The sequence below is a fragment of the Stegostoma tigrinum genome, chromosome 6 (genome assembly GCF_030684315.1).
Source record: "Stegostoma tigrinum isolate sSteTig4 chromosome 6, sSteTig4.hap1, whole genome shotgun sequence".
NCBI lineage: Eukaryota > Metazoa > Chordata > Chondrichthyes > Orectolobiformes > Stegostomatidae > Stegostoma > Stegostoma tigrinum.
The window spans coordinates 98,610,947-98,633,209 of NC_081359.1; the positions used below are offsets into that span (position 1 = coordinate 98,610,947).

The 22,263-nt window shown below is 47.3% G+C and overlaps 1 protein-coding gene across 4 annotated transcripts in view; it reads right to left on the bottom strand.

Annotated features, from left to right (window-relative positions):
• Nucleotides 1-22,263, bottom strand: part of ppp2r3b (protein phosphatase 2, regulatory subunit B'', beta) — a 160,995-nt gene that overhangs the window by 88,922 nt on the left and 49,810 nt on the right. The gene's annotated exons all lie outside the window — the stretch shown is intronic.

The following is a 22,263-nucleotide window of genomic DNA, read 5'->3' on the forward strand; positions in this document are numbered from 1 at the left end:
CGGGACAGAGAGAGAAGGGGGCGGGACAGAGAGAGAAGGGGGGCGGGACAGAGAGAGAAGGGGGCGGGACAGAGAGAGAAGGGGGGCGGGACAGAGAGAGAAGGGGGGCGGGACAGAGAGAGAAGGGGGGCGGGACAGAGAGAGAAGGGGGGCGGGACAGAGAGAGAAGGGGGGCGGGACAGAGAGAGAAGGGGGGCGGGACAGAGAGAGAAGGGGGGCGGGACAGAGAGAGAAGGGGGGCGGGACAGAGAGAGAAGGGGGGCGGGACAGAGAGAGAAGGGGGGCGGGACAGAGAGAGAAGGGGGGCGGGACAGAGAGAGAAGGGGGGCGGGACAGAGAGAGAAGGGGGGCGGGACAGAGAGAGAAGGGGGGCGGGACAGAGAGAGAAGGGGGCGGGACAGAGAGAGAAGGGGGGCGGGACAGAGAGAGAAGGGGGGCGGGACAGAGAGAGAAGGGGGGCGGGACAGAGAGAGAAGGGGGGCGGGACAGAGAGAGAAGGGGGGCGGGACAGAGAGAGAAGGGGGGCGGGACAGAGAGAGAAGGGGGGCGGGACAGAGAGAGAAGGGGGGCGGGACAGAGAGAGAAGGGGGGCGGGACAGAGAGAGAAGGGGGGCGGGACAGAGAGAGAAGGGGGGCGGGACAGAGAGAGAAGGGGGGCGGGACAGAGAGAGAAGGGGGGCGGGACAGAGAGAGAAGGGGGGCGGGACAGAGAGAGAAGGGGGGCGGGACAGAGAGAGAAGGGGGGCGGGACAGAGAGAGAAGGGGGGCGGGACAGAGAGAGAAGGGGGGCGGGACAGAGAGAGAAGGGGGCGGGACAGAGAGAGAAGGGGGGCGGGACAGAGAGAGAAGGGGGGCGGGACAGAGAGAGAAGGGGGGCGGGACAGAGAGAGAAGGGGGGCGGGACAGAGAGAGAAGGGGGGCGGGACAGAGAGAGAAGGGGGGCGGGACAGAGAGAGAAGGGGGGCGGGACAGAGAGAGAAGGGGGGCGGGACAGAGAGAGAAGGGGGGCGGGACAGAGAGAGAAGGGGGGCGGGACAGAGAGAGAAGGGGGGCGGGACAGAGAGAGAAGGGGGGCGGGACAGAGAGAGAAGGGGGGCGGGACAGAGAGAGAAGGGGGGCGGGACAGAGAGAGAAGGGGGGCGGGACAGAGAGAGAAGGGGGGCGGGACAGAGAGAGAAGGGGGGCGGGACAGAGAGAGAAGGGGGGCGGGACAGAGAGAGAAGGGGGGCGGGACAGAGAGAGAAGGGGGGCGGGACAGAGAGAGAAGGGGGGCGGGACAGAGAGAGAAGGGGGGCGGGACAGAGAGAGAAGGGGGGCGGGACAGAGAGAGAAGGGGGGCGGGACAGAGAGAGAAGGGGGGCGGGACAGAGAGAGAAGGGGGGCGGGACAGAGAGAGAAGGGGGGCGGGACAGAGAGAGAAGGGGGGCGGGACAGAGAGAGAGAGAGGGGGCGGGACAGAGAGAGAAGGGGGGCGGGACAGAGAGAGAAGGGGGGCGGGACAGAGAGAGAAGAGGGGGCGGGACAGAGAGAGAAGGGGGGCGGGACAGAGAGAGAAGGGGGGCGGGACAGAGAGAGAAGGGGGGCGGGACAGAGAGAGAAGGGGGGCGGGACAGAGAGAGAGGGGGGCGGGACAGAGAGAGAAGGGGGGCGGGACAGAGAGAGAAGGGGGGCGGGACAGAGAGAGAAGGGGGGCGGACAGAGAGAGAAGGGGGGCGGGACAGAGAGAGAAGGGGGGCGGGACAGAGAGAGAAGGGGGGCGGGACAGAGAGAGAAGGGGGGCGGGACAGAGAGAGAAGGGGGGCGGGACAGAGAGAGAAGGGGGCGGGACAGAGAGAGAAGGGGGGCGGGACAGAGAGAGAAGGGGGGCGGGACAGAGAGAGAAGGGGGCGGGACAGAGAGAGAAGGGGGGCGGGACAGAGAGAGAAGGGGGGCGGGACAGAGAGAGAAGGGGGGCGGGACAGAGAGAGAGGGGGCGGGACAGAGAGAGAAGGGGGCGGACAGAGAGAGAGCGACAGAGAGGGCGGGACAGAGAGAGCGACAGAGAGAGGGGCGGGACAGAGAGAGAAGGGGGGGCGGGACAGAGAGAGAAGGGGGGCGGGACAGAGAGAGAAGGGGGGCGACAGAGAGAGAAGGGCGGACAGAGAGAGAGGGGGGCGGTCATGAGAGAGAAGGGGGCGGACAGAGAGAGAAGGGGGGCGGGACAGAGAGGAGAAGGGGGGCGGGACAGAGAGAGAAGGGGGGCGGGACAGAAGAGAAGGGGCGGGACAGAGAGAGAAGGGGGGCGGGACAGAGAAGAAGGGGGGCGGGACAGAGAGAGAAGGGAGGGCGGGACAGAGAGAGAGGGGGCGGACAGAGAGGAGAAGGGGGGCGGGACAGAGAGAGAAGGGGGGCGGGACAGAGAGAGAAGGGGGCGGGACAGAGAGAGAAGGGGGGCGGGACAGAGAGAGAAGGGGGGCGGGACAGAGAGAGAAGGGGCGGGACAGAGAGAGAAGGGGGGGCGGGACAGAGAGAAGGGGGCGGGACAGAGAGGAGAAGGGGCGGGACAGAGAGAGAAGGGGGGCGGGACATGAGAGAAGGGGGGCGGGACAGAGAGAGAAGGGGGGCGGGACAGAGAGAGAAGGGGGGCGGGACAGAGAGAGAAGGGGGGGCAGGGGAGGGGGGGGGGGGGGGGGGGGGGGGACAGAGAGAGAAGGGGGGCGGGACAGAGAGAGAAGGGGGCGGACAGAGAGAGAAGGGGGGCGGGACAGAGAGAGAAGGGGGGCGGGACAGAGAGAGAAGGGGGGCGGGACAGAGAGAGAAGGGGGGCGGGACAGAGAGAGAAGGGGGCGGGACAGAGAGAGAAGGGGGGCGGGACAGAGAGAGAAGGGGGGCGGGACAGAGAGAGAAGGGGGGCGGACAGAGAGAGAAGGGGGGCGGGACAGAGAGAGAAGGGGGGCGGGACAGAGAGAGAAGGGGGGCGGGACAGAGAGAGAAGGGGGGCGGGACAGAGAGAGAAGGGGGCGGGACAGAGAGAGAAGGGGGGCGGGACAGAGAGAGAAGGGGGGCGGGACAGAGAGAGAAGGGGGGCGGGACAGAGAGAGAAGGGGGGCGGGACAGAGAGAGAGGGGGCGGACAGAGAGAGAAGGGGGCGGGACAGAGAGAGAAGGGGGCGGGACAGAGAGAGAAGGGGGGCGGGACAGAGAGAGAAGGGGGCGGGACAGAGAGAGAAGGGGGGCGGGACAGAGAGAGAAGGGGGGCGGGACAGAGAGAGAAGGGGGGCGGGACAGAGAGAGAAGGGGGGCGGGACAGAGAGAGAAGGGGGGCGGGACAGAGAGAGAAGGGGGCGGGACAGAGAGCGAAGAGAGGGGGGCGGGACAGAGAGAGAAGGGGGCGGGACAGAGAGAGAAGGGGGGCGGGACAGAGAGAGAAGGGGGCGGGACAGAGAGAGAAGGGGGCGGGACAGAGAGAGAAGGGGGCGGGACAGAGAGAGAAGGGGGCGGGACAGAGAGAGAAGGGGGCGGGACAGAGAGAGAAGGGGGCGGGACAGAGAGAGAAGGGGCGGGACAGAGAGAGAAGGGGGCGGACAGAGAGAGAAGGGGGGCGGGACAGAGAGAGAAGGGGGGCGGGACAGAGAGAGAAGGGGGGCGGGACAGAGAGAGAAGGGGGGCGGGACAGAGAGAGAAGGCGGGCGGGACAGAGAGAGAAGGGTGGCGGGACAGAGAGAGAAGGGTGGCGGGACAGAGAGAGAAGGGGGGCGGGACAGAGAGAGAAGGGGGGCGGGACAGAGAGAGAAGGGGGGCGGGACAGAGAGAGAAGGGGGCGGGACAGAGAGAGAAGGGGGGCGGGACAGAGAGAGAAGGGGGGCGGGACAGAGAGAGAAGGGGGGCGGGACAGAGAGAGAGAGAGAAGGGGGGGCGGGACAGAGAGAGTGAGAAGGGGGGGCGGGACAGAGAGAGTGAGAGAAGGGGGGCGGGACAGAGAGAGTGAGAGAAGGGGGGGCGGGACAGAGAGAGAGGGGGGTGTGGGACAGAGAGAGAGGAGGGGGGGCGGGACAGAGAGAGAGAGGAGGGGGGGCGGGACAGAGAGAGAGAGGAGGGGGGGGCGGGACAGAGAGAGAGAGGAGGGGGGGGCGGGACAGAGAGAGAGAGGAGGGGGGGGCGGGACAGAGAGAGAGAGGAGGGGGGGCGGGACAGAGAGAGAGAGGAGGGGGGGCGGGACAGAGAGAGAGGAGGGGGGCGCGGGACAGAGAGAGAGAAGCGGGGGGCAAAGAGAAGGGTGAGGTGGACGGAAGGTGGATTGGTAGAACCGTTTCAGGGCTGACAAGATTACCGGAGGGTTGCAGTGGGAGACAGATCAACTGAGGTTTTTCCAGAGGGAGGAGAGTAACTTCAAGGTAGGCATCTTTAGAAAAGGCTTTGCAGTGGGCTTAAAATTGGTTCAGAGATAGCAGGTACTGTCGATGCTGGAGAATCTGAGACAACAAGGTGTAGAGCTGGATGAACAGAGCAGGCCAGGCAGGAGAGCAGGAAAGACGGACTGCGTTCTCGCTCTCTACTCAGATTCTCCAGCATCAACAGTTCCTACTATCTCTGAATCAGTTTTAATCCCACTGCAAAACCTCTAAGGATGCCTACCTTGAAGTAAGTACCTTCCACCCTCTGGCAAGACCTCAGTGGATCTCTCCCACTGCAACGCCACGGTAATCTCTTCGGCCCTAAAACTTCTTGACCAATCCATCTTCCATCCACCTCCCCCCAGCCCCCTCCATTTATTTCAGAATCTCCTCCCCCCCGCCCCTATTTCTGGAGAAGGGGGCCAGACCCGAAATGCCACCTTTCCTGCTCCTTTGAAGCTGCTTGGCCTGCTGTGTTCAGCCCAGAGTACAGCTGGCTGAGTCCATGACACACATTTCCTGGAACAAATAAAAAAAACCTCGAACAGAGTTCTGTTACGTCATTTTCTCATATGCTTCAGACACGGAGTTTGCAATGTAACTTGGGAGCTTCCTTTCGATAAAGGCAGACATAGACAGTCAAACTCATCCTTGCCTTCAACAGGCCGACTCAGCCTTTGGTAGATTATGAAAGAACAGTAATTGAAGGATACCAGCCAGTCATGATCACTGTGCTCCTCTGTTTCAGGCATGTGGACAACCTACACACGTCACTTGAAAGCACTAGTGAGGTAATAATACTATCATCTTCACAAGATCCTGCAAAACTGAATGTAAGAAAGATGGTCCAACATCAGTATCGTTTCTTAAGCCAGCTTGACCAACACTAAAAAGAGGCTAAAGTGTGGAGTTGGATGAACACAGCAGGCCAAGCAGCATCTCAGGAGCACAAAAGCTGATGTTTCAGGCCTAGACCCTTCATCAGAACTCTGCTTTGAAGGAGGGTCTAGGCCCGAAACGTCAGCTTTTGTGCTCCCGAGATGCTGCTTGGCCTGCTGTGTTCATCCAGCTCCACACTTTAGCACCTTGGATTCTCCAGCATCTGCAGTTCCCATTATCACTAAAAAGATGCTAATCACTGCTGGGCAGTACAAGTCAGTCATTTCTATAAATGACACTGGATCCCCATATAAACTTCTCTGTTTAGAACTTGGCTGTGGCAGGAAACTCCTAGGATGACAGCAATGATGTAGAGATGTCCTCAAAGCAGTCTTGAAAAAAGTGAAACATCTCCAAACTCATGGAGACCCTGTCTTTTGACCAACTGAAATGGTGCCTTCAAGGGAGATTTCTCCAACACTTTGTTAGGATCGTGCAGACATAAATTCAAGGCATTGGAGGGAGTACACAGTATGCCATCTTGTCAAGCTTTCAAGCATCACCTGTCACTTGTATTAGAGAGTGTGCATATCAGTTATTTCTGACCAGATCAAACCAACAGTGAAATTAAGATATTCCTTGATACCAAGGGATGTCGAAAAAGGTGATTTATCACCACTGGTGCATAACAGCTGACTATATAATATTCACTGCAAATTTAGAGTGAGTGAGTCATTTCAAATAGAGACAGAGTTATGAAATAACATGGTAAATTTGAGATGAGGCGAAAAGGCCAGGAAGCAAACAGACAAGATTGTCTTTCTTGGCCTGGATGTGTTTAAAGTAGTCAAGGAAAAGCTGTCCAGCTTGATAATTAAAATATTTAATCCAACTAATATGCATTAATATGATATGTTTATAACAAATTTTATACCTGAATGAATATTCTATAAAAAGAGAAATTGATTTTCTGCTTCCACCCTTTCTAGTTTTCTACTAAATCAAAAAACCACTGACATCTTAAGAATATAAAGAATAGAGCATTCGAATACACAACCTCATTCATTCAAAGACCGTAATAAAAAGGAATAGGAATAGGCTAGTCGGTCCCTCAAGCCTGTTCCACCATTAAGGACCATGGCTCATCCATAGTTCCTCACATCCACTTTCCTGCTTTTCATCCACAACCCTTGATTGCCCTACTGATGAGTTGTGCACATGCCTGTGTGTGCGTGCATCTATCTCAGCCTTAAAAGTATACAAAGGACCCTAGCCCCACAGTTCTCTGGGCAAGGAATTCTAAAGACTCAAGTCTCATAAGAAATCCATAAGAATTATAGCCTTAAACTAGGGCCCCTTTATTCTGAAACTATATCCTCTGGTCCTAGAACTCCCCCATGAGGGAAAACATTCAGTATTAAAACCTGTTAAGCACTTTAAAAATCCTGTATGCTTCAACGAGAATGCCTCTTTCTTCTAAACTCTGGTAGGGTCCCTCTTTAGCCTACGCTCATAAGACAATCCTTCAACACCGGGGGCATTCTAGGGAATCTTCTCTTCACTGTCACCAATGAAATTATATCATTCCCCAAATTAGCTTGATGCAGATTTTTTCTATATAAATACTGTAATTTTGATTACCCTATCAAAATGAACAATATTTTCTCACATTATACTTCGTTTGCTAACTTTTCACTCACTCACTTAACCTATCAAACATCAACATCTGTAATCTGTATTATCCCCTTTATAACCCACCCTTTCACCACTTCGTTATCTGCAAATTTGACTACAGTTTGCTTCCTTCCTTCAAGTCATTATTATATATAGTAAACAATTGCAGTTCCAGCATTGATCCCTGTGGAACCCCAACAGTTACGGGTTGCCTGTGTATAGAATACAGCCAGCCATTTCAAAAAGTTCAATGTTGAAGGCAAAAAAAAGTGACCAGTATACACAGATGTACTTGAAGGGGTATAGCAGCAAAAACAAACTTACACAGCAAGTGCTACACTTGCCCCCACACCTCCTCCCTCACCCCCATCCCAGGCCCCAAGATGACTTTCCATATTTAACAGATGTTCACCTGCACATCTGCCAATGTGGTACACTGTATCCACTGTACCTGGTGTGGCTTCCTCTACACTGGGGAAACCAGCAGAGGCTTGGGGACCGCTTTGAAGAACACCGCCGCTCGGTTTGCAATAAACAACTGCACCTCCCAGTCGCAAACCATTATAACTCCCCCTCCCATTCCTTAGACAACATGTCCATCAAGGGCCTCCTACAGTGCCAAAACGATGCCACCTGAAGGTTGCAGGAACAGCAACTCGTATTCCGCTTGGGAACCCTGCAGCCCAATGGTATCAATGTGGACTTCACAAGCTTCAAAATCTCCCCTTCCCCCAGTGCATCCCAAAACCAGCCCAGCTCGTCCACGCCTCCCTAACCTGTTCTCCCTCTCACCTATCCCCTCCTCCCACCTCAAGCCGCACCTCCATTTCCTACCTACTAACCTCATCCCGCCTCCTTGACCTGTCTGTCCTCCCCGGACTGACCTATTCCCTCCCCACCTATACTCTCCTCTCCACGTATCTTCTCCTCTGTCAATCTTCAGTCCGCCTCCCCCTCTCCCCATTACCCTCTCTGATGAAGGGTCTAGGCCCGAAACGTCAGCTTTTGTGCTCCTGAGATGTGGCTTGGCCTGCTGTGTTCATCCAGCTTCACACTTTGTTATCTTACTCTAGCCTTTCTTTTCATTCTCTTGAGCCCTGGTTATTTGCTCCCCAAAGAATAAAAGTGTGAGGACACACAATAAATTAACTATAAGAATGATCAAAGTTTCACAGTTTGCTCAAACAAAGTTACCCTTGTGCTGTACATTTCAATTTACAAAAAGGCCAAATAATTCCCATAAATATTTTATGCTGGCTGAAGATTATTTGCTGGTTTTTATTACTTTTTCTGTAAGTTTTTACTTTCTGTTCCAACTAACTTTCAATGCAGGTGCAAATTTCAGAAAGTGTCAGCTTATGATAACTTACTTAAGTTCTGCATTTGGAGGAGAAAAGAACAGATGGAAAGCGAAAAGTAAAGAAATTCACTTTTCCTGAAACTGACATGACTTGGTAGAGAAACAACCTGGATTTCAAGGTACGCGGTTTGAAATTTTTATCTTTTACTTCAACAACAGATTTCAACACTACTAGAGTTGGCAATAATTACAGTTGATTGCTGGAAATGAATAAAGGCCGACAGTTGATGAGTGTCAATTAATGGATTGAAGGCAGTTTTCATGATTTACCTTAGAAGTCAATGCGGTACACACATTTTTCTTTATTGAAAAGATTTTGACTTGCAATAGGGGCTAAGTATTCAAAACTTGCTGATCACACTAAGTTGACTGTAAAAATAGAGATTCATCAGAGGGGTCAAAGGAAGAATAATCAAAAGGGGAAGATGTGACTTGGCAGAGTCAAAGAGATGGCCATAATTTTTTTTTGATTTAGGCATACAGATAAATTAAGCCAGAAAAGATCAATAATATTTTGAGTTTTATAAACATGGGCACACTATTTTCTTTATAATAAGATAACAAAACGTGAGGCTGGATGAACACAGCAGGCCAAGCAGCATCTCAGGAGCACAAAAGCTGACGTTTCGGGCCTAGACCCATCAGAGAGGGGGATGGGGTGAGGGTTCTGGAATAAATAGGGAGGGGGGGGGAGAGGCGGACCGAAGATGGAGAGAAAAGAAGATAGGTGGAGAGAGTATGGGTGGGGAGGTAGGGAGGGGATAGGTCAGTCCAGGGAAGACGGACAGGTCAAGGAGGTGGGATGAGGTTAGTAGGTAGATGGGGGTGTGGCTTGGGGTGGGAGGAAGGGATGGGTGAGAGGAAGAACAGGTTAGGGAGGCAGAGACAGGTTGGACTGGTTTTGGGATGCAGTGGGTTGAGGGGAAGAGCTGGGCTGGTTGTGTGGTGCAGTGGGGGGAGAGGACGAACTGGGCTGGTTTAGGGATGCAGTAGGGGAAGGGGAGATTTTGAAACTGGTGAAGTCCACATTGATACCATTAGGCTGCAGGGTTCCCAGGCGGAATATGAGTTGCTGTTCCTGCAACCTTCGGGTGGCAGAGGTTCACCTGCACATCTGCCAATGTGGTATACTGCATCCACTGTACCCGGTGTGGCTTCCTCTACATTGGGGAAACCAAGCGGAGGCTTGGGGACCGCTTTGCAGAACACCTCCACTCGGTTAGCAATAAACAACTGCACCTCCCAGTCGCAAACCATTTCCACTCCCCCTCCCATTCTTTAGATGACATGTCCATCATGGGCCTCCTGCAATGCCACAATGATGCCACCCACCGCATCCCTAAACCAGCCCAGCTCTTCCCCTCCACCCACTGCATCCCAAAACCAGTCCAACCTGTCTCTGCCTCCCTAACCTGTTCTTCCTCTCACCCATCCCTTCCTCCCACCCCAAGCCGCACCCCCATCTACCTACTAACCTCATCCCACCTCCTTGACCTGTCCGTCTTCCCTGGACTGACCTATCCCGTCCATACCTCCCCACCTATACTCTCTCCACCTATCTTCTTTTCTCTCCATCTTCGGTCCGCCTCCCCCTCTCTCCCTATTTATTCCAGTTCCCTCTCCCCATCCCCCTCTCTGATGAAGGGTCTAGGCCCGAAACGTCAGCTTTTGTGCTCCTGAGATGCTGCTTGGCCTGCTGTGTTCATCCAGCCTCACATTTTATTATTTTGGATTGTCCAGCATCTGCAGTTCCCATTATCTCTGACACTATTTTCTTTACCTCTTTGCTTTAATACTCAGGTCACAGCTGTAAATGCTGCTCCTGCAAATATACATCACAGGTTAAGATGCAACAGACTACAAACTGCAGTTATGAGAAGCATAGAGATTTAGAAATATTTCTAGTAGAACAGCAAAGACATTAAAACTAAAACAAATTTGATTTTTGTGAAGCGCAAGAAAAATTCATACTGCAGAACATATTGAGACCATCTGAACTCATTCACAATATCTGTTCTAACCGGGAAGTCAGCGACCAAGTGTTGCCAATTTAAGACTGCAGGTGAAAGAGCAATGAGAAAGGTTAGAAAATGCTCTACAGGGAGGTTTGTTGTGTTTGGAAAGATTTGCTAGAATCTCTGCTTCAGCTCCACTCTGTCATTTTCGATGCAGTAGTGGATGCATATTTGAAGCAAAACTGGAGTTGTGGCGCATAAGACAGCAGAATTAGTTTTGAATTGCTCCAACAGATAGGCAACTAAATGGCTCAGCTCGAGGCCAAAAATTCCATCCCAGTTTGTCATTTCTGCTTCCATTTACATAATGGCACTTCTAAACATACTTGATTTCCTTTTTGGAAGGTTCGTATGTTGATTAGCCATGTGACCCCAGCCCTGCACTGTATAGAACTCCGAGCTTCAAAATCAACAAGATAAAAAAGGTCCCTCATCCTCAACTTAGGTGAAGTCACACCTGACCTGTTTCCATCTCATGCAGAAAGCTGGAGACGTTTAACTTGGCAGTTACTACAGTTGAGCATTTCAGATTTGTACTTAACAACTGAGTGTTCATTACGTTCATGATATTTTTTCACTATATATTAGCTCCTGCAAAGCTAATCTTGAAGTCCATAGAATGTTAAAACACAACATTCTGGGTCCAACCAGAGAACAGATGCTACTAGACCTGACAATGTGCAATGAGAACAAATACTTTGGGAATTGCATCTCGAGGTACCAACAATCAAAATTTCACACTTAGTTTAAGGTAGACAGGAGTGGGTCCAAGACTAACATTTTAAACATGAACAAGATCATTTCAGAACATGAAACTAGAGCTAGCTAAAGTGAATTGGCAAATTGGGTTAATGATTTATCAATAGAAATGCAGAAGCAGACATTTCAGAAGTTATCTATTCTGCATATTTTAACAAGAAAAAGATGTCAAGGGAAGCACAAAGTATTGAAAATAGCATCACACTGAAAAGTAAAATGAAATAACTGCACAAAGTCAGGCAGCAGAATATTGAAAAAAGATTGACCAGGAAGTTAACAAGGAGAATGGAAAAATTAAGTAGTAAAAGCAAAAGCTAGCTAGAAATATAAAAACAGAGACTTTCAACTGATATTTAAGCAAAGTTAACAAAGTGAACGCTGGTTCTCAAATAGAAGATCTGGGCCATCATCTCATCTGTCTGAGGCACTCAGCACCAAATGTCCTTAAACAGCTTTTGATTTTAGTTGTGATAATGGGAACTGCAGATGCTGGAGAATCCAAGATAACAAAAAGTGTGAAGCTGGATGAACACAGCAGACCAAGCAGCATCTCAGGAGTACAAAAGCTGACGTTTCAGGCCTGGACTCTTCATCATTGTGTCTGAGATGCTGCTTGGTCTTCTGTGTTCATCCAGTTTCACACTCTTATCTTTGATTTTAGTTGTATTCATGTTCTGGCATATTTCAGCTGCCCATCTGTTAGTTCATCTCTGCCTCTGTATACGTCCCCATGCTATACCATTTTGTGTCATTTAATTGTTTAATACCACATCACTGCCTCATACAGGTGACCAAAATATTACATTTGATTCAAATATTACTGTTCTGGCATTTAAAAAAATCACAACCCATTAAATGCCTTTGTAACAGAAGTCAGAGTTCCTGTCTCTAAACTTCCACTTGTGGGTTTTCTTCCTTTTTTCAATGTCTTAAAGGCAACACATTTATTTTGCTTCCAATTATTACAGGACAGTAGTCAGTTTAGTGCACTAAAATCCACATGTTGATTACATTAAGTTTATAAATTCCTGAAGAAAGGAAAAGAAAGTTGAGCTTCACTTTTTAATTCTTCCACTGCAATGCCAGCATTTGATGCCCAACCATAATCACTTGAGAAGATGCCAATGAACTACCTTTTTGAATATGTGCAGTGATAGCAAAGGAATAGTGATCGCAAAGGAATAGTGATCTAGTTCCAAGTTAAGATAGCGTGACTTGGAGAGGAATTTGTACTCCCCAACTTTTTCCAGGACACCACATGTGCACCTTCCCTTTTTTACTTTACTGGTTTCTTCCTTGGCACAGCAGCTGAGTGGTTAGCACTGCTGTCTCAATGCCTGGAAGATTGGTTCGGTTCCACCCTTGTTTGACCATCTGTGTGGAGTCTGCATGTTCTCCTCATGTCTGCGTGGACTCCCTCCCACAATCCAAAGACGTGCAGGTTAGGTGGACCGACCATGCCAAATTACCCATTTTTGGAGAGTTGGTGTGGACTCGTCAGGCCAAATAGCCTTTTTCCACATCGTATGGATTCTACGGATAATTTTACTAAAGGTCACCAGTTTCTAGTTCACCTCAAGCTTGAAATGAAGTGTCCTGGCTAATATCCAGGTTTTTTTGGGAGGGGGGGGGTACATGTGACAAGTAATGTTCACATCACGCAAGTGCCAGACAACGACCGTCTCCAACAACAGAATCTATCCACTCAATATTCAACAGTATTACCATCACAATCTCCCATATCATCCTGGTGTTTATCAATGTCTGGTAACTGAACTGGATGATCCATATAAATACGGTGACTACAAGAACAGGTCTGAAGCTAGTTGAATACTCATCTTCCAATTTCCCATAGCTTGTCCACCATAACAAGGCAAGTCAGAAGTGTGGTGGAAAACTCCCTACTTGCTTGGATGAGCGCAGCTCCGAAAACACTCAAGAAGCTGGACACCAGATTGGGGACAGTCAACACTGTGTTGAGTGGGAAATCATGTCTCATTAATTTTGTTACTTCTTCAAAAAACTGAAGAGGATTGATGAAAGTAGAGTGGTGGATGTGATCTATATGGGTTTCATAAAACGTTCAACAAAGCTCCTCATGGTAGACTTGTTGGCAAAGTTAGATCACACGGAATACAGGCACAGCAAGTTTTTGGATTATAGAACTGGCTCGAAGGTAGAAGACAGAGGGGGGCAGTGGAGGGTTGCCTTTCAGACTGGAAGCCTGGGATCAGCAGTACGGAACAAGGATTGGTGCCAGATCCACCGCTTTTTGCCATTTATATAAAATGATTGGCATGTGAACATAGGAGGTACAGTTTGTAAGTTTACAGATGACGCCAAAATCGGAGGTGAGTGAAGGTTACCTCAGTGCATGTAAATCACCCGTCAGGAGTGGCAGATGGAGTTTAATTTTAGACAAATGGGAGATGCTGAATTTTGGAAAGGCATTTCAGGCCAGAACTTATATAGTTAATGGTAAAATCCTGGGGAATGCAGCTGAACAGAGTTGGAGTTCAGGTAAATAGTTCCTTCAAAGTGGAATTACAGGTAGATAGGATAGTGAGGAAAGTGTTTGGTCCACTTGCCTATATTGCTCAGTGCATCGAGTATAGGAATTGGGAGGTAATCCTGCAGCCGTATAGGTCATTGGCTCAGCTACTTTTGAAATACTGATTGCATTTCTGGTATGCCTCCTACAGGAAGGCTGTTGTGAAGCTAGAAAAGGTTCAGAGAAGATTTACTAGGTTGGTGCCAAGGTTGGAGGGTTTGAGCTATAGAGAGGAGCTGAATAGGCTCAGGCTATTTTCCCTGGAGCAGGAAAGGCTGATGGGTGACTCTATAGGAGGTTTATGAAATGATGAGGGTATGCATAGGGTAAATAGGCAGGGTCTTTTTTCCAGGGTGTGGCAGTCCAAAACTAGAGGTCATAGGTGTAAGGAGAGAGGGGAAAGATACAAAAGGGACCAAAGGGATAATTTTTTTTTGCAGAGGGTGGTATGTACATGGAATAGAGCTGCCACATGAAGTGATGGAGGCTAGTACAATTACATTTAGAAGGCATCTGGATGGGTATATGAATAGGACAGGTTTAGAGGGATATGGGCCAAATGCTGGCAAATGGGAATTGATTTATATAGGGTATCTGGTCGCTATGGAAGAGTTGGATCAGAGGGTCTTTTTTCATGCTGTATATCTCTACGATTATCTAGGACAAAGCTGCCTGTATTGTTGGCATCACATTCATAAACATTTACATAAATATCCAACACCAATATGTAATAGCAGCAATGTGCGCAATCTACAAGATGCAATGTAGCAATTCAACAAGGCCCCTTACAAACCCACAACCATCCAGAAGAACTAGGGCTGCAGCTACATGGGATCACCATCACCTCTAAGTTGCCCTCCAAGCCACTCACCATCCTGACTTGGCCATTCTTTCATTGTTACGAGGTCAAAATCCTGGAATTCTCTCGAGACCATTGTGGGGTTACATACAGCACAGAGTGGTTCAAGGGTCTAGCTCAATATTACCTTCTCAAAGGCAACTAGGGACAGGCAATGCATGGTGGCCAGCTAGTGTTGCCCACGTCCCTAAGAAATAAGAAACAAAAATTGCTGGATTAAAGTCATGGAATTCACTACTTAACATCAAGTGAACACAATTAGTGGTTCTAGGAGGATATCCACTTTTACTCTTCATAGACTCAGAATCCCTATAAGTGTGGAAACAGGGCCTTCGGCCCAACAAGTCCACACCGAACCTCAGAGCATCCCACCCAGACGCATCCCCCTATAACCCACCTAATCTACACCTCCCTGAACACTACAGGCAATTTAGCATGGCCTGCATATCTTTGTGACTGTGGGAGGAAACTGGAACACCCAGAGGAAACCCACAGACATGGGGAGATTGTGCAAACTCCGCACAGATAGTCGCCCAAGGCCGGAATCAAATCTGGGTCCCTGGTACTGTGAGGCAGCAGCGCTAACCACTGTGCCGCCCCTTCTAGGGTAACCAGAGAAAAGGTGCAACTTAGTCAGCAAACCATGTGCAAATAAATAAGACGATGATATGAAATAATAGCTTTAGATGATGAATGTTTCTCAAAAGTTTTTGATTAATGCATTTTTAATATTTTCATGTTATCATGGTGTGCCTTGTTTGGTTTGGTTGAATTTCTGGGGTTAAAGTGAAGTATACTAAGTGGAAATTGGGGCACTGAGTACCAATGATGATTCTCAGATAAGGTATAACAACTTGAACAATTCAGGATGAAGCTCTGACTTAAATCTGAAAGAACTGTGGATAGTGTAAATCAAACAAAAAATTAGAAATTGCTGGAAAAGCTCAGGAGGTCTGTAGCATCTGTGCAGAGAAATCAGAGTTAGCATTTTGGGTCAAGGTGATGGTCTCGTGGTATTATTGCTGGACTGTTAATCTAAAGACCCAGATAATGTTCTGGGGACCTGGGTCCAAATCCCACCATGGCAGATGCAATAAATATCTGGAATTAGGAGTCTAATGCTGACCATGAATCCATTGTCACTTGTCAGAACAACCCATCTGGTTCACTAATGCCCCTTAGGGAAGGAAACTGCCATCCTTACCTGGTCTGGCCTCCAAGTGACTCCAAAATCTCAGCAGTGTGGCTGACTCCTAACTGCCGTCTGGACAATTAGGGATGAGCAATAAATGCTGCCTGGCCAGCGATACCCTCATTCCATGAATAAAGAAACAAAAAACCAACTGGATGAGCACTTATTGGTCATCCCTAGTTTCCCTGGAAAAAAGGTGGTGGCTGTGCTTCACCACAAATCCGAAAAAATACAATTAGCCACAAATGAAGAGACAAGTGACATTTCAAATAAAAGGAAGTGAATTTCACTTTAGATTGCCAATGCAACAGAGTTACATCTTATATATCCACAAGCACCCTCATCACCATCCATCGATGTGGCAGCATACACAATTTCTCAGGTCTTTCCCACTCAACTGATTAAGCCCTTGAGTTGCATTCACTATCAGATGCACAACATATAGTGTACAGGCAATGTCAGTGGATGAGAAATTCAGAACTACAAGTTAATGTTCTAGGGATCTGGGTCTGAATTGCACCATGATGAAATGTGAATTCAGTAAAAATCTGGAATGAAAAGCTAACCTGTTGGCACTCGTGTAACCACTGTTGATTGTTGTAAAAACCCATCTGGTTCACTAATCTCCTTTAGGAGAGATCAGAATTTAAAAACAACGTGGCTGACTGTTACAGCTCTTGAGCAATTAGTGATAGGTAATAATTGATGGACGAGTTAGTGATTCCTAAAACCCATGAAGAAATAATTAAAAGAAAAAGATGAATCAAAAAGAGGTTGATGGCTTGAATGCACAGGCTGACTTAAAATGTCTAAGTTTTAATTGCCATTATGGAGATATAACCACAGGGTGAATGTCTAATAATATTCAGCGTTTAGAGATGAATAGGCAAAGTGGAGGTATATCATAAGGATGAAATCATTAAGAGATGATATTATCTCCAAGTATCAAGATGTAGAAACAGTTTGGATGAAGCTAACAAATAGTAAGGGGCGGCTGACATTGGTGACAGTTGCTTACAGGCCGAACCATTGTGGTAACGTTGGTCATAGTATAAATGAGGGCCTTCGCAAATGCATTTAATGTAGGTAATGGGTTGGTTAGTAATGCAGTGTGATGCCAACAGTATGAATTAAATTCTTGTACCAGCTGAGGTCATCATCAAGGTTCCACCTTCCCAACCTTGCCCCTTGAGGTGACATTACATCAGGTTAAATTCACTAGTTGTCATCTCTAATTAAACAGTAATTCTCTACTTCAGAGGGCTGTGGAAACTCAAATCAATGTTCGAGCATTGTCCAAGACAGAAAGCAATAGATTTTGAGAGACTAATGGCATCAAGGGATATGGAGATATTGCCACTTTCCCACACAGAGGTGTCATGTCATTTGAGAGGTAAATGAACAATGATCTAACTGAACAGCACAGTAAGCGCAATAGGCCTGCTCTGTCTCTATGTGGCAGGTACTGTTAACATAGACAGCACAAGTCAATGAACACTTTCACTTGGATTGTGTTAGTTTTGATTCGGTCATGTCACGATAATGGTTAGAAAAAAAGTGAACTAACTTCCATCATCTGTTTTTAATACTAGCGACCTCATGATCTAAAATGGTTTTAACAAGGTCAATCACAGACTTAATAAAAATCGGAAGGGCAGTGGATGCTGTAAATCAGAAAAAAACAAAATTGCCGAAAAAGCTCAGGCAGTCTGGTAGTGTCAGTGAAGGGAAAAAAGAGAGTTAACGTTTCGGGGCCAGTGACCCTTCCTCAGAACTCCTGTTTTTTTTGTGTTCCTGTGTTAATCACAGACAACGATCACCTGACCACAGACTGAGGCAAATTCAGGAAGCTAAATGGGATATATAAAACTGGCTGAACTCAAATCATTTAACCTAAAGACACAAACCAGTCGAATGAATAAGGGGTCAAGAAACTGGTATCTTCAGCTACAGTTTGCATGTGCCTGATAAGTGGTATACATTTAGACATGAACGATTGGCAGCAGGATATCAAGCTTTAGTGCAGAGACCACAGATCCAAGATAACAAAAAGTGTGTGGGGCTGGATGAACACAGCAGGCCAAGCTGCATCTCAGGAGCACAAAAGCTGATGTTTCGGGCCTAGAAAGGGTCTGGCCTGGCCTGCTGTGTTCATCCAGCCCCACACTTTGTTATCTGGGATTCTCCTGCATCTGCAGTTCCCATTATCTCTGACCACAGATCCAAACCTGGTTTTAAATGCAGGCACTCTACTTCAGTAGTTGTTTTTGAGCAGCACAGCAGAAAGAAATATGGACTCACAACAGCAAGAATTGGAAGTCTCTTTCCCTTCCTGTTTCCTCATTAATTCATCTCTCCTCACCTGATAGCAACAGTAGGTAAATAGGGCTCCTTTTCAAATGAACTAACACTGCTTAGTTCACAATCAAGTCTTCTGGTATGAGTCCTTAGTATTTTTGCATGCCTGAACTACTTGGTCTACTTTTTAGGATTCAATCCCTTTTAGCTTGCTTAAGCATCACTTCCCAAAAAGCCTGTCGAACTGTATTTTTCCTGTCACTCGCCAAAATTAAAATTGGAACTTGTCATACCAGCTTTGCTAGCTTCTTCTCAAATTGTTTTCCATTTTGTCTGCATTTCTGTGCTAACACCTTCCAGTTTTCCTGCTTGTAGCTCTCTTGTGTACGGCCACATAGCGTTTGCCTCAACTTCCTTCCATTTCTTGGAAAGAAGACAATTACAAAGGTTGAGATTGATTTTTTAAAAAAAATCAGAACGGCAATCAAGGGTTACAGAGAAAAGGCAGGAAAGTGGGAGTTGAGAATTATCAGATGTTATTGGACCCCTCCACAAAAAAAATTACATTGACATATTTTTTCAAAAAATTCATTATCTTAACTCCTTAATGGATGAAACAATTTGAACTAACTCTTCTGCAGAAATTACAAGCCTACGACCCACTAGCTTTGTGGTCAGACTTTCAGAAAACTGAGTCCACACAATTCCTGCTATTTTTAATAATACTGTATTATGAATATAATGCATTCTAATAATGACTCGAGAGAGTTTATTTAAAAAGACTACTTTTTTGTGTCTGAAATACAGACTTCAATAGTTACAAGAATGAGTTCTATATCAGATACAAATCTACCACTTAATTGTAGTAGCTTTGACAAAAGAATGTAAATGAACAATATGAAGCCAGTACCATCCAGATTAACTGCAACCCAACGAAGTTGGTGACACTTTACTCAGCTTAACCAAACATAAGGATACAGAGCCTCAGTGAAAACATGCATTGAATTACTGTGAAAATTAGAGATACGTAAAACGTATAAAATCTACAAGATAGCCAAATGTTTACTTTCTGTGCAGGAGACAATGAGAAATACTGTTCAACTGCTTCACTCTAGATGAGGTTCTTGCAGAATACCATGAAGCCAATACTAACTTTTCTTTTGAAGGAAGGATTTGAAAAAGGGTTCTGGAAAAGAGAAACCAAATCACTTCATAAAAACGAAAAAGTAAATTTTACATGCTGTGTCTAACCTTTTCTAATTCAACTCAAAAACTCACTTTATTGAAAGTCTTGTAACAATTTCCCATATTGTAATTATGACAACAATGTGCATTTATATAGAAGCTTTAGTGTGATAAATTAAAACACTGAGGTTGCAAACTGGTCCAGTTTGAAACTGGAAACCAGTGTCAGTATCTATGCAAGCTCTATTTCCCAAAATGTGGCTTTGATCTTTCCATGTATAACTGGGGGGAAAAGATGGCTTCACCAGTTGGCCAAGTAGTTTGACAACATGGCAGGATTGGAAGGGTTATCCAGGGTGGGATTAGACAGCTATGGCTGACAAAGGAAGTCAGGCAATATATCAAAGAAAAAGAGACAGCCTATAAAGTGGCCAAGAGCACTGGGACATCAGAAGATTGGGAAGGCTACAAAAACAAACAGAGGATAACAAAGAGAGCAATAAGGAAGGAGAGGATCAAATATGAGGATAGGCTAGCTAGTAATATTAGAAGTGATAGTAAAAGCTTCTTTCAATACATAAGAAACAAACGAGAGGCAAAAGTAGATATTGGGCCGTTGCAAATTGATGCTGGAAGGCTAGTGATGGGAGATAAGGAAATAGCTGAAGAAGAACTTAAGTACTTTGCATCAGTCTTCACAGTGGAAGACATGAGTAGTATGCCAACAATTCGGGAGAGCCAGGGGGCAGAGTTGAATATGGTAGACAATACAAAAGAGAAAGTACTAGAAAAGCTAAAAAGGTCTAAAAATTGATAAATCTCCTGGCCCCGATGGGCTACATCCTAGAGTTCTGAGGGAGGTGGCTGAGGAAATAGCGGAGGCTTTGGTCGTGATCTTTCAAAAGTCACTGGAGTCAGGGAAAGTCCCAGATGATTGGAAAATTGCTGTTGTTACCTCCTTGTTTAAAAGGAAGGATCAAGACAAAAGATGGAAATTTACAGGCCGATTAGCCAAACCTCGGTAGTTGGTAAAATTCTAGAATCCATTGTCAAGGATGAGATTTCTAAATTCCTGGAAGTACGGGTCAGATTGGAACAAGTCAGCATGGATTTAGCAAGGGGAGGTCGTGTCTGACAAGCCTGTTAGAATTATTTGAAGAGGTAACAAGTATGTTAGACCAGGGAAACTCAGTAGATGTTATTCTATCTAGACTTCCAAAAGGCCTTTGATACGGTGCCTCACGGGAGGCTGCTGAGCAAGGTGAGGGCCCATGGTGTTCGATGTGAGCTACTGGCTTGGAGTGAGGAATGGCTTTCTGACAGAAGGCAGAGAGGTGGGATAAGAGGCTCTTTCTCGGAATGGCAACTGGTGATGAGTAGTGTCCAGCAGGGTTCAGTGTTGGGGCTGCAGCTGTTCACCTTTTATATTAATGATCTGGATGAAGGGACTGGGGGCATTCTGGCGAAGTTTGCCGATGATACAAAGATAGGTGGACAGGCAGGTAGTACTGAGGAGGTGGGGAAGCTGTAGAAAGATTTAGACAGTTTAGGTGTGTGGTCCAGGAAATGGCTAATGAAATTCAAAGTAAGTAAATGTGAGGTTTTGCACTTTGGAAAAAAGAATAAAGCCATGGACTAGTTCCTAAACGGTGAGAAAATTCGCAAAGCAGAAGTACAAAGGGATCTGGGCGTGTTGGTCCAGGATTCTCTAAAGGTTAACTTACAGGTAGAGTCCGTAATTAAGAAAGCGAATGTAATGTTGTCGTTTATCTCAAGAGGGTTGGAATATAAAAGCAGCGATGTGCTTCTGAGGCTTTATAAAGCTCTAGTTAGGCCCCATTTAGAATACTGCGTCCAATTTTGGGCCCCATACCTCAGGAAGGACATACTAGCCCTGGAGCGTGTCCAGCGGAGATTCACACGGATGATCCCTGGAATGGTAGTTTTAACATATGATGAACGGCTAAGGATCCTGGGATTGTACTCATTACAGTTTAGAAGGTTGAGGGGAGATCTAGTAGAAACTTACAAGATAATGTATGGCTTAGAAGGGGTCGACGCTAGGAAGTTGTTTCCGTTAGGCGGGGAGACTAGGACACGTAGGCACAGCCTTAAAATTAGAGGGGGTAAATTTAAAACTGAAATGAAATGACATTTCTTCAGCCAGAGTGGTGGGCTTGTGGAATTCATTGCCATGGAGTGCAGTGGAGGCCGGGACGATGGATGCCTTCAAGGCAGAGATCGACAAATTCTTGATCTCACAAGGAATCAAAGGCTACAGGGAGAGTGCAGGGAAGTGGAGTTGAAATGCCCATCAGCCATGATTTAAACGGTGGAATGGGCTTGATGGGCCGATCGGCCTTACTTCCACTCCTATGTCTTATGGTCTTAGGCTGAGCAACATGATCACATTGTAACTTTTCCAGCAATGTAAATATAGCAAGAATACTGGGCTAGATATTACAGTCAGTAGAACAGCTGCCTGTAGTACTTTCATGCACTGTTTCACTGTAATTTACAGTAATCAGTGATCCATTTCAGGGGCCCTCTACCTTGGATCCAGGGTCATTTTTTCAACAAATCAGATTGAAGAACCTGTTCTAGGACAGCTGTAAACCAAGTGTACACTTGATTTGTGTGTGTAAAATTTTGGAAAGAAAACAAAATCCTACTGAGCACAAAGATGGAGTTAAGAATTATAGAATGCTTATAGTGTGGAAGCAGGCCATTTGGCCCATCAAGTCCAAATCTACCCTCATAAGGGCAATGCATCTCATCCCACCGACCCATGGCTAATCCACCTAGCCTGCACATCCCTCGGCATGACAGGCAACTTAGCACTGTCAATCCACCTAACCTGCATTTCTTTGGACTGTGGGAGTACCCCAGAGTACCCGGAGGAAACAGACACTGACATGGGGAGAATGGGCAACTGTCTGTGTGCAGTTTGCACAAAGGTGGAATCAAACCTGGGTCCCTGGTGCTACAAGGCAGCAGCACTAGCTGAACCACCTGTGTCAACTCAAGGAGGAAGAGGCAAACATTTTTAAAAACTCCAACAATAAACTAAACTCTATTTATAAAAAAAGGTGAGTTTTCTGTGCCAGGCATATTGTTTG